We start from the raw sequence: 18,820 nt of genomic DNA on the forward strand, positions 1-18,820 counted from the left end.
GAAAGATATTGGAGGGATTAGCTGTATCTTCTCAGGAGCTACATTAAGTCCACTTCTCTTTAAGGCAGGGATTAGAAAATCACGTAGGGTGGAGAGATCTGTATCTAATTCTCCCCATATTAACACGTCATCCATATAATGAAAAACCTTAAGGCCCTTATGAATATATGGGAAAAGGGCAGATTTAACAACCTCTTGACAAATAGTAGGACTATTAGCCATGCCCTGGGGCAGTACCACCCATTCAAATCTATCGGCAGGGCTGGCATTATTAATAGAAGGAACAGAGAAAGCAAAACGTTTACAATCTTGTGGGTGTAAGGGAATAGAGAAAAAACAATCCTGTATATCAATAGCTATGATTGGAATTCCTGTGGGAATTGCGGAAGCAAGAGGCAAACCCCTTTGGGGGGAGCCCCAAACCTGCATGGTTTTATTAACTGCACGAAGATCTTGGAGGAGGCGCCATTTTCCTGAGCGCTTTTTAATTACAAAGACTGGAGTATTCCATGGGCTCCGAGAATGACGAATGTGTCCCAAAGATAACTGCTCTTGGACGAGTTTTTTAAAAATTTCTAGCTTCTCCCTAGGCAAAGGCCACTGTTCCACCCAGACAGGCTCATTAGAAAGCCAATCTAAGCGGGGAGTTCTGTTACGAACAGTGGCAGTTAGTATTGGGGGTGCTGGTTGGGTCTAGCAGTCTCACAGGAGTGAGTGTGGTGTCCTGCAGAGGTGTCTGAGGATATCACTACATCTAAAGATTCCAGCAAGTCTCTTCCCAATAAATTGGTGCTTATATCAGCTATTAAAGGCTGAAAGCGTCCGGTAGTCCCTTCTGGATCTTCCCACACAAGGGAATCTCGTGTGCGGAATGCCTGAGTCAATCCTCCAACACCATGTAAGCGTGGTCCTGGGAGGAGTTCCCAACTCTGGGGAACCTCTGCTTGTCTTAATATTGTCTTATCTGCTCCCGTGTCAATCAAACATTTAAAAGGAACATTACCAATCTTTACTGTCATAGTTGGGTGACCCCATTCTAAAACAGGGGTGGTCCATAAAATCTCAGGCTCTGAATTCGAGCTGTTCTCTTGCTCCAGCCGGTTATTTCTATGCTGGAAGTTCCCACATACCGCGGGTTCCTCCTTCTGCTCACCCTCTGTTATTGTTACTTGGCGTGGTGGGTGTAGCGATGGATTGGGACCCAAGCTGGGCTTCTGTTTGTGGAAGAAGGGCACAGCACCAAGCGGGCAACCTGCTTCCTTCCCTCTTGGGGGCGGGGCTAAGGGAAGCCCCATACCTAGTTTAAATCCCTGTTTACATTTGGCAGAGGCGTGCCGTTCCTATGGAACCTTGACCAACAATCTCTCCTCCAGTGAAATCCTTTCTGGCATCTGGGACAAGGCAATTGTGGTCTCTGATTCCCTGTCTGGAGGCGGGGTTGCCCTGATTGGAGGTGGGGTCGCCCTGACTGGAGATGGGGTTGCCCTGACTGGAGGCGGAGTCGCGGTCTATTTTCTGGACATTGGTTACGCCAATGCCCTTGGCGACCGCACTGAAAGCAAGCTCCTTTTTGCTTATGTAAGGTAGCTGCATAGGCCTGTAACATAGGTCCTTGAAAAGAGCTTGATCTGAGATCCTGTGTAGCTAGAATCCAAGTATCTGGGTGTTCGTTTTTAAGAGTGATACAGGCCTGTCGAAAATGCGGAAGCATTCCATCCCAGACTATGGATCGCAGAAGGAGAAAACGAGCGTCAGGATTATAAATCTTCCTTTCCAAACTCGACTGGACCCTGGCAATGAATTTAGCGAGGGATTCATCAGGTTCTTGTTGCAGGGAGAGAATGGGGGCTGAGGCTGCTCCCATGGGTGGTGTTAATCGCTCCCATGCTTTTAATGCACACAGGCGTACTTGATCAAAATACCCCGCTGGAAACTTGGCTTCCGCCTGTTGAATCCCTGTTTCTAATTGGCCTGTTCCAAACAATGCATCAAAATTACCCTCTGGCTGATTTTGAATATTTTTCCGCGATTGTTGTAAACATTCGTCACGAAAGAATGCCTCCCATTGCAGGAAGAGGGGGCCTGGGAGCGTAGCACGAGTCACATCTCTCCAATCTTGAGGGGTATTAAGGTTCTGAAGCAGGCCTTGTAAAATGGACCTGGTCCATGGGGCATGAACACCGTCATCTTTGATAGCCTGGCGTAGTTCCTTCAGGTCTGTGGCGGAATATGGATACCAGGCCTGAGGTTTTTGTCTATTGGGGGCAACACTGACCGGAAATGTGTGGACTTGCTCTGATAAGTGTGTAGCGGTAGGAGGAGTCGTCGAAGTGGAAGCTTCTGGACAAGTGGCCGAAGAAGTGGTTTTGGAGGCTACAGGAGAATTCGGACATGTGTCTATCAAAACAGGGTGGGGTGAAGAAGCAGCCGTGGAGGCAGCAGGAGGTTCCAGACACGTTTCTGCCAAAATGGGGGTGGCCGAAGAAGTGGCTGTGGAGTCCAAAGGAGAATTCAGACACGTTTCTGCCAAAATAGGGGCCTCAGGGAAAGATGCCAAAATAGGGGCCTCAGGGCAAGATGCAGAGGAATTAGGGTGGGTCAAGATCACGACAGGCCTTTGCTTCTTCTTGTTTTTAAGGTGCTGGTTAAGTTCTATGATTACTTCCTTTATCTCTTTGACCTCAGCCTCTAGGTCCTTAAGCCTTTTGAGAGGTTGACCTATATATCCCTTAAAAGCTGCTATGATGATCAACAGGATATAAGGTGAAGCCCCGAGAAAAATGTCCCAGATATATAAAAATTGTATACTGGAAAAAGAATGCAGGATTTGGAAAAGATTTTCCATGGTGGAAAGATCTCCGGAAAACAATAAGAAAGAAAAAAAATCACAGTGCCTTAACACAATATTGCAGGTACCCAAAAGGTGTGTATTTATCTAAGATGTCTTCTTGTAAATCTGCTGCTTACGGGTCCCTGTTCCGGGCACCAGATGCCGGGATAGCCTGAGGGTACTTCTTCCCGAGCTAGTGCTCTCTGGGTTGGAGAGAACTCAACTGGAGCTGATCTAGGCTGCTGTGTGGGAGAGGGATCAGGAACTCGTGCTGCACCAACTTCCGCAGGAGATACACTCTGGAACTCTCGGAGCCGGAAAGCAATTTCCAAGTGTCTTTAATCAGAAGAGCAGCTGTTTTTATACTCTCCAAGTAGGGTGGAAACAGGATGTGATATAGAGAGGGTGGAGAGAAAAGTGACTGGTGAAAATCAGAGTGTGACAAAGAAGGGATCAGTGTGTGACAAGGAGGGGGTGGAGCAGGAGAGAATCCTATCATAGAACCACCAATGCCCTGGAGTGCTTTATGTAAAAGTGATTTATGTAAATAGACCAAAGCTATGGATCAGTAAAATCCCTATATAGGCATATGGTTAAGCAGAAGCCAGGGGGAGGTGGCAACTACCCAACAGATTGTGACTTTTGGTCCTGACTGAACAAAGCAACAAATAATTTATAATTTAAAAAGGTGCCAAGATGTTCAGAGGAGGATTAAGACATTGGGGTCAGTGTGTCTAGAAAGATATCTATCTCATGTATCCATGTATCTGGAAGGATATCTAACTCATGTATCTGTCTATTTTTACCAGAACACTGCTCAGCTCTGCTTTCTGGTGGTATGGGGGATTGAACCTGGGACTTTGGAGTCTCAGACATGAGAGTTTATTTGCATAACCATTTTAATATCTACTACACCCTGGAAAGATATTTTAGAAGAGTCAGAGGCAAAGATAAAAATGAAATAAAAGTTTGCTCAGAATTATAACGATAAGACTAATCTAAATGAAGCAGAATGTTCTTACAGGGGAGTGGTTTTTAACTAAGGCATATTTTGCCTCCATTGTGACTTGGGATATTTAGTGGTGTCTGAAGATATTCTTAATTGTCACCACCTGGAAGAGAGATGTTCCTAGTATTTAGTGAGCAAAGACCAGAGATGCAGTAAAGACAGCAATGCACTGGATAATTCCCCTACACAAAACTTATCCTGCTGAAGTTGCCAACAGTGCTAAGGATCTATTTATGTACCTTGTTCAATAAGTGGGACAGGAACTGAAGGTCTCTCAAGGGCTATCTTGTAAGCTGGGCATCCTCTTGCTTTACAGATGAGGAAATTGAGGCTCAGGATGGGTAAACAAATTGCTCAAGGACTTACAGCCAATAATCAGTGGGGCTTGGAGAAGAGTTTTCCTTTTCCCACTGGGGAAAACAATGGGTTTTCTTTTTGATGCCCTAAACAGACAGAAGAAACACAGCGTCCTGCTCACTGTCCCTCACCGAACTTTCCTCTTATGTTGGATTCACCCTCAGTCAACTTGACTGAACCTGCCTTGGATATTTGTGCTTTCACCAAGTCTCATCTCTACCCCAATGCATCCACTAGTCTCCAGTGCCCCCAAGAAAGCTCAATTGATGACTTCATTTACTCAGAAAATTAGGTGTACAAAAGTCTTCACTTAGAGCCTGTCCTCACTGTAATTCACAGTCCCCCATTCCCTCTTTATTGTCAGCATCAACAACAGAGTGATAACCTTACATTACCTCAGCGTGACATATTTTGTCCAGAACAATTGCACTGATGAAATTAGGGACTATACAACATTAGTACTAGGGTTGGCCTAGGACAAGTCCCAGATGAATGTCAGTTTCCTCCCTCTCTTTCTTGTCTAGGAGGAGTTTTGAAGGCTAAGTAGGAGTAAGCCAGACACATAAGGCTGGCCAGCTAAGCATAGAGCATAGCATGTAGCCACATGTGGAGGTGTGGGAGAATAGCCAGGACTATGGAGCTACCAAGAGTTAGCTCAGCTGGGATGAGGAAGGAGGTAAGTGACCACCTGCTCTCAGAGACTTGGGATTCCCGGAGAAGGTTGATTCACCCTGAGGCTAAAAAGATTGCTGAATCTTGTCTGCAGGGGGTGTGATGTGCTTCCATTTGCATGTTAGAAAGAACCTTTAGTGATCAAGTGGAGTATGGCCTAGCAAGGCTGGTGATAGCACAAAGACAACAGCACAAAGACTGTGTGGACCTGTTTGGACCATGGAGTTTTGGAGATAAGACTGCAACTATTAGCCAGAGAGACAGTGAAACAGAAAAGTGTTTGTAAGTGTGAGGGCTTGAGTTTGATGTGCCAGGTTTGGTTTGCTCTTATAAATAAATAAAACTTGTAAATAAAGAAATAAATAATAAATAAGGCAAAAGTAGATAGTGAAATGATTATGCAAAGATATTCTATTGCCTGAGGCTCCAAAGTCCTGAGCCAGGGCTGAACAGTGCTCTGGTAAATATAAATAATAAACAGTTTTTAAAGAGAAAGACTATGATTGGCCTGGTTTAAAAAAACTAGCAGGAGGCTTTTATTTATTTATTTATTTTTATTATGAAGTTCAAAAATGAAAAGTAGATTGTATGATTAAAAAAAACAACTTTCTGCAATAATATTCCACATTTCCATCCTAGTTATTACCCCTTTTCTTCACAGAACACTTCAGTCCCCAGGACAAGATTTTGTCAAGAGAAAATAGGCAGCAAAACTGACAATGTGAACTTGTGAGTAATCTTTATCTTTAGAGGAGACAGCTAGTGCTCTTTGAGGTATCTTGATATCTCTAGTGCTCTTTGAAATCTCTTGGCATTTATAGTATTTCCATCAACCATAGAGCCACTGATAGTGGCCAGATCCATTTGTGTCCCTACCAGGTCTCAATCAGTTTCAGCACCAGTAGACAGGATATGAAGCTCTTTAATTTCTAAGATGAACTAGGGGTTGTAGTTATCTCCAGGGAACTAATTCATTATCTCTTGCTTCCTTCCAACTTTCTTTGGAATTCAGCATCTTTATTCTTTCTTTAAACTATTTGTTTATTCAATTAGGATTTTAAAAAGAGAGAAATTGAGATGGAAGGGGAGATGGAGACACAGAGAGAAGTGAAGAGAAATCAATATCACTATTTTAGTGCTCATGAAGCTTTCTCTCTACAGGTGGGGGACAGGGACTTGAACCCTATTTTTTGTGCATAAAATTCAGCATCTTAAAACAACAAACACTTATTATCTCTCAGTTTCTGTGAAAACAGCTTAGCTGGCTGACTGTGTGGGTTAGGACATCAGTCTTCTGACGGGAGGGTCCTTTTGCACCCATGCTTACATGAATTTGGCAGACCTCAATTCTTGACTTTTACTTGCATACTTTCACTCCTTACCAGGACTCCTTCCCCACAGTTTACTTGACTGGCTTTATCTCATGATTACTGGACTTTCCCAAGAGACAAAGACCCATGCTGGCATGACACAAGACAAAGTTGTTGTTTGTTCATTTTGTTGTAACCAAATCTTAAATGTGACTTACCATCACTAGTATAATTTTTACTAGCTTGATTCTCTAGTTTCAACCTATGTTAGGGAAAGGGAATTCACTTCTACCTCTTTCTTTCTTTCTTCCTTCCTCTCTCTCTTTCTTGATTAATTTCTTCATCATGAAAGAAAGAGAGAATGAAACAGGAGGTAAAAAGAGATAGAGGACAAGAACACAGCTCTATTATGGCATAGGATGGTGTGGAGGATTGAATATGGCCCTCTGGGGCCATTCAATTTGCAGACATGCAAATTGGTGCTCTAACAGGCTGTGCTATCTCCCTGACCATACCCACCTCTTAAAGGAAGGAGATTAACAAAGAAGTTATATTTGTTCCATCTGTTGTTGTCATTTCTGGGGTTTCACCATTCAAGGATGACTTTTTCAGACAGAAAGAGAGAGACAGAGGAAGAAAGGGAGAAGATAGGGAAAGAGACCACAGCACTGAAACTTTGCCCAGTGGGGTTGGGGCTGAGGTCTGGAACCTGGATCCCATGAATGGCTGAGCTGCCACTCTCCCAGGTGAGCCATCTTGTAGTTTTGGAGGACACATTTAAACCATATTAAATTTATAACATACGATATGACATAATAGGTAAGAGTATTGAGATTCGGGATTCATAAAGATTATATCAACTTTGGTTCTCATATATGCTACTTAAATAGGTTATGAAAGGTTATAAAAGTCATTCCACCTTTTTGAACCTCAATTTCCTAATTTATAAAATGGGAATATGAATAGGATATTTGAGTGCCTTGGAAGTAACTCAGCAGTAGAGTGCATGCCTTCCAAACATGAGGTTCCAGGTACATTTCCCAGTACCACATGGGAGCACCATAAACAAAAGCTGATAAAGCTCTGTGGGTAGTGAAATAATGCTTCAGTGTGTGCATGTCTCTCAAAATATAGGATAAAGGGGCCAGGTGGTGGCACACGTAATTGAGCACACATGTTAACAATGTGCAAGGACCTGGGCTAAAGCCCCCGGTCCCCACCTGCAGGGGGAAAGCCTTGCAGGTGGTGAAGCAGTGCTGCAGGTGTCTTTCTTTCTCCCTCTCTATCCCCCACTTCCTTCTCAATTTCTGGCTGTCTCTATCCAGTAAATAAATAAAAATAATAAAAATACTTACAGAATAAAATAGGGAATATATGTGAGACTCTGGGTTCATTCTATCACTACTTTAAAGGGGAAAAATCATAGTGTTTCAATGAATTGTTGTAAAAGCTAAATAAGATCATGCCTGCAAAGTGCCACAGAGTAAGTACAGAATAAATACTATTTAATAACTATCCTAACTGAATAATATTTTGTCCTTTTCACAAAAAGCTGCATAGATGTGGGTTGGCAAGGTCACTCATGTACAGAGTGCCCCTGCTTTGACATGAGCAAAACACATACCCCATAAGAAGGAAGAAACTTTGGTGCTGTGCTCTCTTCCTTATGTTTCTTTCTATCTGAAAAAAAAAAAAAGTCAGCTCAAAGTGATGAACCTTTGGCAGTGACAAAACAAACAACCAAAAGCAGCAGAATAGTGGGCCAGCAAGAAAGCTCACCTGGAAAGACACACCTGCCTGAGCAAGCATAAAACCCAGGCTTGATCCCCTTGAGTACCACATGAGAATTCAATGGCACTAAAGGAAGTCTCTGTGCTCAGATGTCTCTCACCCTCTCGCTCTCTTCTCTTGTTTGTTTTGTTTTTTAATTTATTTTCCTTTTTGTTGCTCTTGTTTTTTATTTATTTTTTTATTTAAGAAATGATAAATTAACAAAACCATAGGGTAGAAGGGATGCAACTCCACACAATTCCCACCACCCAATCTCCATATCCCTGATAGCTTTCCCATTCTCTATCCCTCTGGGAGCATGGACCCAGGGACATTATGGGTTGCAGAAGGTAGAAGGTCTGGCTTCTGTATTTGCTTCCCTGCTGAACATGGGCGTTGACTGGTCGGTCCATACTCCTAGTCTGCCTCTCTCTTTCCCTAGTAGGGTGGGTCTCTGGGGAAGCAGAGCTCCAGGACACATTGGTGGGGTCTTCAGTCCAGGGAAGCCTGGCCGGCATCCTGATGGCATCTGGAACCTGGTGACTAAAAAGAGAGTTAACATACAAAGCCAAACAAATTGTTGAAGAATCATGGACCCAAAGCTTGGAATATTGGAGAGGAAGTGTTAGGGGAGTACTCACTGCAAACTCTAGTGTACTTCTGCTTTCAGGTATATATTTTGCACTTGTTTATGGATACATGTGAACATATGCTCTCTCTCACAGAACCTGGTCTGTATCTAGGTTTTGGAATTTTGTTAGAAAGTGATCTACCTGGGATGGAATTAGAAAATGCTATGAAAGGAAAGGTCTCACCTGAGTAATGAAGCTGAAGGGTTGTCATTTCACACCTGAAGTCTCTGGACACAGTCTGAGCTAAAGCATGTTGAGGTGGCAATCATTGCGTTGATTAGGTTGCGATCGGCTGATGCAATATTATTTGGTATGGATTGGGAGAGGCATGCGGGAAAGTGGGCCCTATCCTAAGGTTCCAGGACTGGGAGAAATATAGGGTCTATAGTGGAGATGTGAGGTTCCTGCTGTCTTAGGGTTCAAAAAGATAATCGATAGTTAATTTTATCATCACATTATTTGGTAATTGGGTTAACTTTGAAAAGTCCTTTTGTTAGGGTTTGCTGTATAGTACCCACTATCTTGTAAATAGCTGTGCCACTGGTTGCCTCTGATCAACTTGGTCTAGGCTTTTGAGAGAGTCCACATATCAAATACACAGCCTATAAATTAAGAAGACTCAATCTGTGTTTTAAAAACTTCGAGACATACAATTATTTTTTTCCCTCTCATATTAATTAACTAGTGATTTATATGACTATACTTTACTAGGAGTGTACATAAACACCATTCCCACCACCAAAAGAATGTGTCCCACCCCCACCCCTATTGACACAGGAAGCTGCATGTCTACTCCTCACCACAGGGTTTTAACTTTGGTGCCCTACTTTCAATTTAGTCAGATCCTGCTTTTAGTTTCCCTTTCAGATCTTCTTTCTCAACTTCTGTTGATGAGTGGGAACATTCCATACTCATCTTTATCTTTCTGACTTAGCTCACTTAACATAATTCCTTCTAGCTCTGACCAAGATGGGTCAGAGAAGGTGGGTTCATTGTTCTTGACAGCTGCACAGTATTCCATTGTTTATATATACCACAGCTTTCTCAGCCACTCATCTGTTGTTGGGCACCTGGGTTGCTTCTAGATTTTAGCTATTATGAATTGTGCTGCTATGAACATAGGAGTACACACCTCTTTTTGGTTGGGTGTTATGGAGTCCTTGGGGTATATCACCAGGAGAGGAATTACTGGATCATATGGACGGTCCATGTCTAGCCTTCTGAGAGTTTTCCAGACTGCTCTCCACAGAGGCTGTACCAATTTACATTCCCATCAGCAACGTAAAAGGGTTCCTCTGTCCCCACAGCCTCTCCAGCATTTGTTGCTGCTGTCCTTTTTGATGTATGCCATTCTTACAGGAGTGAGGTTGTATCTCAGTGTTGTCTTAATTTGCATTTCTCTGACAATCTGTGACCTAGAGCAGTTTTTCATATGTTTGTTAGCCTTCCTTTTGGATCTCCTCTGAGGTGAATGTTTTGTTCATATCCTCTGCCCATTTTTGGATGGGATCATTTGCTTTTTTTTTTTTACTGAACTCTTTATATATTTTGGTGTTTAGTTTCTTGTCTGATGTATGGCATGTGAAGATCTTCTCCCATTCTGTGAGGGGTCTCTTTGTTTGTTTAATAGTTTCTTTGGATGAGCAGAAGCTTTTCAATTTGATGTAGTCCCACTGGTTTGTTTCTGCTTTACTCTTTCTTATAATTGGGTTTATTTCATCAAAGATGTCCTTGAGGTGTATGTGGGAAAGTGTTTTACCAATGTTTTCCTCTAAGTATTTGTTTATTTCTGGTCTAACATCCAGGTCTTTGATCCATTTGGTGTTGATTTTTGTTTCTGGTGAGATAAAATGGTTCAATTTCATTCTTCTGCATGCTACAAACCAGTTTTCCCAGTACCATTTATTGAAGAGAGCCTCCTTCTTCCATTTAATGCTTTGGCCCCTTATCAATGATTAGATGTCCATGGGTGTGGGGATTTATTTCTGGGCTTTCAATTCTGTTCCACTGGCCTGTGTGCCTATTTTTGTTGCAGTACCATGCTGTTTTGATGATGATGGCTTTATAATATAGTTTGAGATCTAGGAATGTGATGCCTCCATTTCTGTTTCTTTTCCTCAAGATGGTTTTGGCAATTCTAGGTGTTTTCAGGTTCCAGATAAATGATTGTAGTGTTTGTTCTATTCTCTTAAAGAAGCTTGGTGGAACTTTGATGGGTATTGCATTAAATTTGTATATGGCTCTGGGGAGATTATTCATTTTGTTGATATTTATTCTTCCACTTATTTGGTCAAGTCTTTCACTTCTTTGGTCAACTTTAGTCCTAGGTATTTGATTGATTTTGCTGAAACAGTAAATGGGAGTGATTTCTGGATGTCTTCTTCTTCAGATTTAGTGTTTGCATAACGAAATGCCACTGATTTTTGTACATTGATTTTGTAGCCTGACACCTTGCTATATTGCCTAAAACTTCCAGTAGTTTTCTGCTGGATTCTTTAGATTTTTCTATGTATACTATCATATCATCTGCAAATAGTGAGAGCTTGACTTCTTCCCTTCCAATCTGTATTCCTTTGATTTCTTTCTCTTGCCTGATTGCTATGGCAAGAACTTACTATTGCTATGGCAAGAACTATGTTGAAGAGTAATGGTGACAGTGGACAGCCCTGTCTAGTCCCCGATCTGAGGGGAAATGCTTTCAGCTTCTGTCCATTGAGTATGATGTTGACTGTAGGTCTGCTATAAATGGATTCCACTATCTTGAGGAATTTCCCATCTATTCCCATTTTTTGTAGATTTTTGAGCATGAATGTGTGTTGGATTTTTCAAAGGCTTTCTCTACATATATTGAGATAATCATGTGGTTTTTGTCTTTGCTTTCATTGATGTGGTGAATGACATTGATTGACTTATGGATGTTGAACCAGGCTTGCATTCCTGGGATGAATCCCTCTTGGTCGTGATGAACAATCCTTTTGATGTTCTGCTGTATCCAGTTGGCCAAGATCTTGTTTAGTATTTTGGCATCTATATTCATCAGAGATATTGGTCTCTAGTAGTCCTTTTTCGTTGTGTCTCTATCTGCTTTTGGTATCAGGGTGATATTGGCCTCATGTAAGGTGGAAGGGAGTATTCCTGTTTCTTCAATCTTATGGAAAAGCTGAAGAAGTACGGGTACTAACTGTTTCCTGAAAGTTTTGTAGAATTTGTTTGTGAAGCCATCTGGTCCAGGACTTTTGTTGTTGGGGAGATTCTTAATAACAGTTTCAATTTCTTTATCTGTGATTGGTGCATGTAGGTTTTGTAGTTCTTCTTGGTTCAGTTTTGGAAGGGCATATGTTTCTAGGAATTGTTCCATTTCTTCCAGATTCTCTAGCTTGGTGGCGTATAGTTCTTCATAGAAGTTTCGCAGGATTCTCTGGATTTCTGTGGTGTCAGTTGTGATATCTCATCCATCATTTACAATTCTATTAATTTGAGTCTTCTCTCTTTTTTGTTTGGTGAGTCTGGCTAGGGGTTTGTCAATTTTGTTTAATCTTTCAAAGAACCAACATTTGGCTTCATTGATCTTTTGTATGGTTCTCTTATTTTTGATGTTGTTTATTTCTGCTCTAATCTTAGTGGTTTCTGTCCTTCTTTATGCTTTAGGGTTCCTTTGTTCCTCTTCCTCTAAGTCCTTGAGGTGTGCAGTAAGGTTGTTCTTTTGAGCTTTTTCTTGTTGTTTAATATGTGATTGTATGGCTATAAGTTTCCCTCTCAGTACTGCTTTAGCTGTGTCCCAAATATTTTGATAGGTTGTGTCTTCATTTTCATTTGTTTCCAGGATCATTTGAATTTCCTGCTTGAGTGAGTCTCTGACCCAGTGGTTCTTAAGGAGTATGTTGTTTAGTTTCCAAATTCTGTGACTTTTAATAATTTTCTGTTTGTTGTTAATGTTAGTTTTACTCCACTGTGGTCTGAGAAGATACTTGGGATGATTTCAATGTTCTTGAATTTATTGATGCTGTCTTTGTGGCCTAACATGTGGTCTATCCTTGAGTATGTGTTATGTGGATTTGAAAATAAAGGTGTATTCCAGTTGTTTGGGGTGAAGGAGTCTGAAAATGTCCAAGAGGTCTAGTTTGTCAATCTCTTCATTAAATTCTCTTGTATCTTTGTTGATTCTCTGCTTTGTTGATCTGTCTAAGTGTGAGAGTGGGGTATTAAAGTCTCCCACTATCATTGTATTACTATTGATGTATTTTTGAAGTTCTTTCAGTAGATGCTTGATGTATTTAGATGGTCCCTCATTGGGTGCATAGATGTTAATAATTAAGTCTTCTTGGCTGATTGATCCTCTAATAATTATGTAATGTCCTTGCCTATCTTTTATTACTTTATCTAATTTAAAATCTATTGTGTCTGAGATGAGAATGGCTGTTCATGCCTTTTTTTGTGGTCCATTAGCCTGTATGATAGTTTTCCATCCTTTCACTTTAAGTCTGTGTTTATCTTGTTGTGTCAGATGGGATTCTTGCAAGCAGCATATGCTTGGGTTATGTTTTCTGATCCATTCCCCCACTCTGTGCCTTTTGATGGGTTAGTTTAAGCCATTGACATTTATTGATATTATGGATTTAATCTATTATAGTGCCATTGTTCAACAAATTTAGATTTTCTCTGATGTATTACAAGTATTATAGTGATCTTCTTTTTATAAGAGGTCTTTTAGAACCTCTTTCAGGGCCGGTTTGGTGATGGTTGCCTCCTTTAAATGTTGTTTGTCTAAGAAGGTTTTAATCCCTCCATCTAGTTTGAATGAAAGTCTAGCAGGATGTATGATCCTTCGTTGAAACCCTTTTTCATTCAGGGCTCGATAGATATCGTACCATTCTCTTCTGACTTTTAGAATTTGATTGGAGAAGTCTGCTGATAGTCTTATGGTTTTCCCCTGAATGTGACTTTTTGTTTTCCTCTTGCAGCCTTTAGGATCCTTTGTTTATCCTTACTTCTTCTCATTGTGACTATGATGTGTCTTTGTGTCTTCAGGTCTGGGTTGATTCTGTTTGGTACTCTCTGGGCTTCTTGAATCTTGATATCCTTTCTGTTATTCAGGTCTGGGAAGTTTTCTTCTATTATTTCCTCTAGAATGTTTGCTTCCCCTTCCTCTCTTTCTTCCTCTGGCAGGCCAATTATACGAATGTTACTTCTGAGAGCATCCCATATGTCTCTGTTGTTGTTTTCAGTGTCTCTCAATCTCTTTTTGAGCTCTTTCACCTATTTTTTAGTTTTCTCTAACTCATCCTCTGTCTGACTAATTCTGTTTTCTGTTAGTCTGCTTTCCCTTCCCTCAGCTTCTTTCCTCAGTTCTGCAATTTTAGCTTTCAGTTCTCTAATTGCCTCAAGATAATCAGTATTTTCCTTGGGGGTCTCAACTGTGGTTTCCCTAATCCTGCCATTCCTTTCCTCCAATGTTGTTTTCATTTCTGTGATTAATAAGTTTATTATTGCTTGCATACTTTTCTTATCTATGATTACTTCTGGCTGATTTGTTTCTTCTGGGCTCTTGTCTTCAGTCATTGGAGTAGCAGTTTTATTTGTTTTTGATCTACCCATTTTTTTGATTTATGTATTTCTTATTTTTATGTTCTGTTGTTCCTCAGTTGTTGTGTTTTGAGTACAAGCAACACTGTACTAAATACCTTTATGACAAATGCAATCACCAACCTCAGGAATTACAATAGCAACTAAAGCAAGTATTGAAACAGTTTAATCACTAGCAGTTAGCCAAACAATGTCTCCAGTCTGTGAAAAAATAGCCACCAAGTCCAAGTGAAGAAGAAAGAGAAAGGAAACAAAGGAGAGCAAGAATAGACAATTATTCAAATCTACTATCCACTGTATATTCTAGGGGTAGCAAGAGGAAAAAGGGAAGTAGAGCAGAAATACACACATAGAGAGTCTACTCTGAGTCAGATTTCTTCCCCAAAATAATTCACAAATGAATATCAGTGAATTCAGAAAGACAAAGAAGGAGGAAGGAGTAAATGGAGGACAAGATAAAAAAAAAGAGAAATGAGAGAGAAAAGAAAAAAGATTAGAAAAAAAGCTGTAATAAAAGAGCAGTGAAAGGAAAGTTTTTTAATTGAATAATTTATTTTTTATTTTATTTTATTTTTTTAATTAGCTAGGAGGAGGGAGATAAGATGCCCAGTCCCCTAGCAATGAAAGATACCCTAAGAGTTAATTCTGGTCAACCTAAAGGAGGGGGGGGAAAGAGATACACCTTTATATAATATTAATAATAAAATATAGCAGGGTAAAAAACCTGTCCCAGATTGCCTCAAGCCTCCTGAGCAGAGGCAGCTGATTGTTAAGAAAGTAAAAAAAAAAAAAAAAAAAAAACACCTCAGGACTAGACATGAATAGCAGGAATAGACAGTTATGCAAATCTACTATCCACTGTATATTCTAGGGGTAGCTAGAGGAGAAAGGCAAGTAGGGCAGAGATACAGGCAGAGAGAGTCCACTCTGAGTCAGATTTCTTCCCCCAAATAATTCCCAAATGTGTATCAGTGAATTCAGAAAGCTGAAGGAGGAAGGAAGAAAGGATGACAAGAATGAGAAAAAGAAGAAAAAAAGAGAGAGAGAGAGAAAAGAAAAAGATAAGAAAAAGAACAGTAATAAAAGAGCAGTGAAAGGAAAGAGTTTATTTATTTATTTATTTATTATTTAATTAGCTATGCGGGGGGAGGGAGAGAATGGGTGGGGGGGTAGGAAGAGTGAAACAAGTGACTTTAGCAGTGAATAAGACACCTAGTCCTCTAGCAATAGAAAATACACTGAGTTAATTCTGGTCAACCTGAAGGAGAGGGGGAAAGGGATACGCGTTTATCTTTCATTGATAATGAAATAGAACATAGTAAAAAATCTGTCCTTTCTTCAGCTTGGATGGCTCCAGATTGCCTCAGGCCCCCTGAGCAGAGGCTGCTGATTGGCTACTTAGAAAGATAAAAGGCCAAAGGTTTCAGAAAGGAATAGAATTAGAATGAATGACACCCCCTGGTGGGACAGGAATCTTGGTAAAGAAAGAAGCTCAGCAGGGGAGCCTGCTAGGAGCAGATCTCTGGTCCCCAGGGACTGGTTATGGGGGAGGGGGTGCACTTCAGGAATAATAATTTAAAAAAAATTTTTTTCCCTTTCTTTTTACTCTATTTTCTAACCCAAATTGAGTTATAGTCACCTCCTTGGTGTTACTGCTAGGACCCCTTATTAACTGTCCTACTAAAGGCAAAAGATCCTACCATTTCCAGTAGATGTATTCGGAGCTCAAGCCACTAGCAGCTTCTCATTCCGCCATCTTCCGGAATCCCCCTGTTTTTTATTGTTGTTGTAGTTATTATTGTTGTTGTTATTGATGTCATCGTTGTTAGATATGACAGAAAGAAATGGAGAGAAGAGTGGAAGACAGAGAGGGGAAGAGAAAGATAGACACCTGCAGACCTGCTTCACTGCTTGTGAAGTGACCCCCCTGCAGGTGGGGAGCCGGGGGCTCGAACTGGGATCTCTATGCTGGTCCTTGAGCTTGGTGCCACATGCGCTTAACCTGCTGCGCTACCACCTGACTCCCTCTTTCTTTCTATCTGAAAAAGTCAGCCTGGAGCTGTGAAGTCAGAATAGCATAGAGATTGTTATAGGACACAGGATCTGGAGACAGTTTGGAGGACTAGAATAACTCCTTTGATATCTCTTGGCCTTGGTTTTCTGTAAAATGAAGACATTAACAGAGTCTGAACACCTAATAATCTCTACATATAAATAAGGAAACAGTGGGTGATAGAGGAATCTTATGATGAGAGAGAGAGAGAGAGAGAGGGAGAGAGAGAGAGAGAGAATGTGTGTGTGTATGTTAGGATGTTACACAAAGCACATCTGACTGCAAACACCTCTGCTAACTTAAGGGAGAAGTTCTGGTATAACTGCTTTTGTTCCAACCAAATGTGTCTTTGTGTTCTTGAGTGTCACTCTCCTTGAGTTTCTGGTTTTATTATTCCTTATGGGTTGTTCTTGGTCTCATTGTTCAGCTTCTTTTACATTCTGGCTTTGTTCAAGCATATTTCCTTATCATTCCTGCTGCCTCCACCAAGAATATGTTTAATTGGCTTTGTATGTGTCTGGGGATTCACTGATGGGGTGGAGGGGGTTGCTGTCTCATGTCATACCACCTCAAAGCTGCTACATTACCTTAAATTGATTTTGCAAATGAAAGCTAAAAGCTAAGCAAAAGCGACCCATCCATTTTGCCTAAAGATGATTATAATGCTCTTTTACTGCCTCCTAAATGACAAAGCAATTTGTTACCTGCCTGCATCAACATTTGCTTATATTAGCATCCGAGATGCTTGATATTTATTAGCCCCATGTTATCACTTTATGAAGACACAGGGGCTCAGTAAAATTAGTGTGCAAATAGAATGCTCATTTTGCATTTCCCTGTGGTCAGCAGAAATGCTGACTGCAATTGAGTTGATACTGGGTCAGGGGAGACATCCATAAAGGTAGCCTTCACTGAGGGCCTCAGTAATGCCATTTATCATTTCTGGCCTGTGAGGATAGATGGGGTCAGTGTTGATTTTTTTTTTTTAATGGGCTTTGTGGCATTTTGTTTTTTAGGTGAAAAAGCAATATAAATACTAAGACAATAGTTCAATTTACACTACCAATAATAGATTAAACCAGACTCTCTTGTGTGCTTTGCAGATGGAAATGTAGCAGATTTAGTATCTTATTTTGCTAAATGAATCCAAGAGGAAACAGGTTAATAAAAAAGCACTGGGCTGGGATCTGGAACCTCATTCTACCACTGTATGACCTTAGACTCATCCCTTTTGCCTAAGCTAAATTTCACCTGCCCAGATAGTGACTTTAATATTGTCTACTTCACAGAGGTACATGAAATTTAGATAAGAGAGTGTGTGACTAAATTTCTTCTTGTGTTCATGTGTTTTGTTAATTTTTCTGATAGCTTAAAAGCAAAAGAGAAATATGGTACCCATTACATACTTACAACAAGGGCTTGGATTCTAATCTCAGTTCCATTTCTAGCTATTATCTATATGACCTTGAGTCTCTCTGAATCTCAATTTCTACCTCTGTAAAAAGAGCATTAACTGTGCATGTTTCTGTAAGTATTATAATTAATGTCTGCTATGTGCCTGACATATAAAAGATAATTAAATGGCAGCTGCTATTACCAAAATTACTAGTATAAATATCTACTTTCTTTACCCCTGTCATTTACTGCATATTTACTGTGTAACATGCAATATATAAGATTTTAATTGTTACAACAGCCATTGCATACGTGCATGTCGTTGCGCATATTTGTGGACTAGCGTATTAAAATTCAGAACCTGTACACAACTTGTCTAGGGTCTTGTTCAGTGATTTGGAATTTGGCTTCACTCATATTACTTGTTTAGATGATTAGTGTATTAATGTGATTGGTTGCACCAAAGAATATAGTCTTTTTAAAATTGTGTGTACTTATTGGATAGAGACAAACAGAACTTTAGAAGGAAAGAGGTTGATCAAGAAGGAGTGAAGGGGAACAGGTGGTGGTGCACATGGATAAGCACAGAAAGCACACATAGTATGAAGAGCAGGGACTGCTGGAAGATCCACCCAAGGGTCTGGGTTCAAGCCCCACTCCCCACCTGCATCAGGGCTGCTTCACAAGTGGTGAAACAGGTCTGCAGGTGTTTTTCTTTCTCTCTTCCTCTCTATCTATCCCACCCCCTCTCAATTTCTCTCTGTCCTATCCAATAAAATGAAAAATATGGCCATCAGGAGCAGTCAATTTGTAGTGGCAGCATTGAGTTCCCACTTATAACCCTGGAGGTGAGAGAGAAAGAAAGAGAGAGAGAGAGAGATGGAAAGAGAGAGAAGCAGAGCTGAGTTCACATATTATAATATGCAAGGACCCAAGTTCCAGCCTCTGGTCCCTACCTGTAGGGAGAAAGCTTTTCAAATAGCAAAGCAGTATTGCAGGTCTCTCTCTCTCTCTTACCTCCTTCCTTCTTGGCTTTTGGTTGTCCCTATCTAATAAATAAATGTGAAAAAGTGATTTTAAAAAAGAGGAGTGGAGAGGAAAGACACCTGCAGCACTGCTTCACTGTTCATGAAGCTTCTCCTCTGCAGGTGGGGACTGAGGACTTGACCCTCGACCCTTATGCACTATAATGTGTGACCCTCGACCCTT

At 40.7% G+C, this 18,820-nt stretch overlaps 1 protein-coding gene across 2 annotated transcripts in view; it reads left to right on the forward strand.

Moving 5' to 3' along the window:
* Positions 1 to 18,820, forward strand: part of AGBL4 (AGBL carboxypeptidase 4) — a 1,508,442-nt gene that overhangs the window by 1,307,932 nt on the left and 181,690 nt on the right. The window lies entirely within an intron of this gene.

Source organism: Erinaceus europaeus, chromosome 13, assembly GCF_950295315.1.
Source record: "Erinaceus europaeus chromosome 13, mEriEur2.1, whole genome shotgun sequence".
Classification (NCBI taxonomy): domain Eukaryota; kingdom Metazoa; phylum Chordata; class Mammalia; order Eulipotyphla; family Erinaceidae; genus Erinaceus; species Erinaceus europaeus.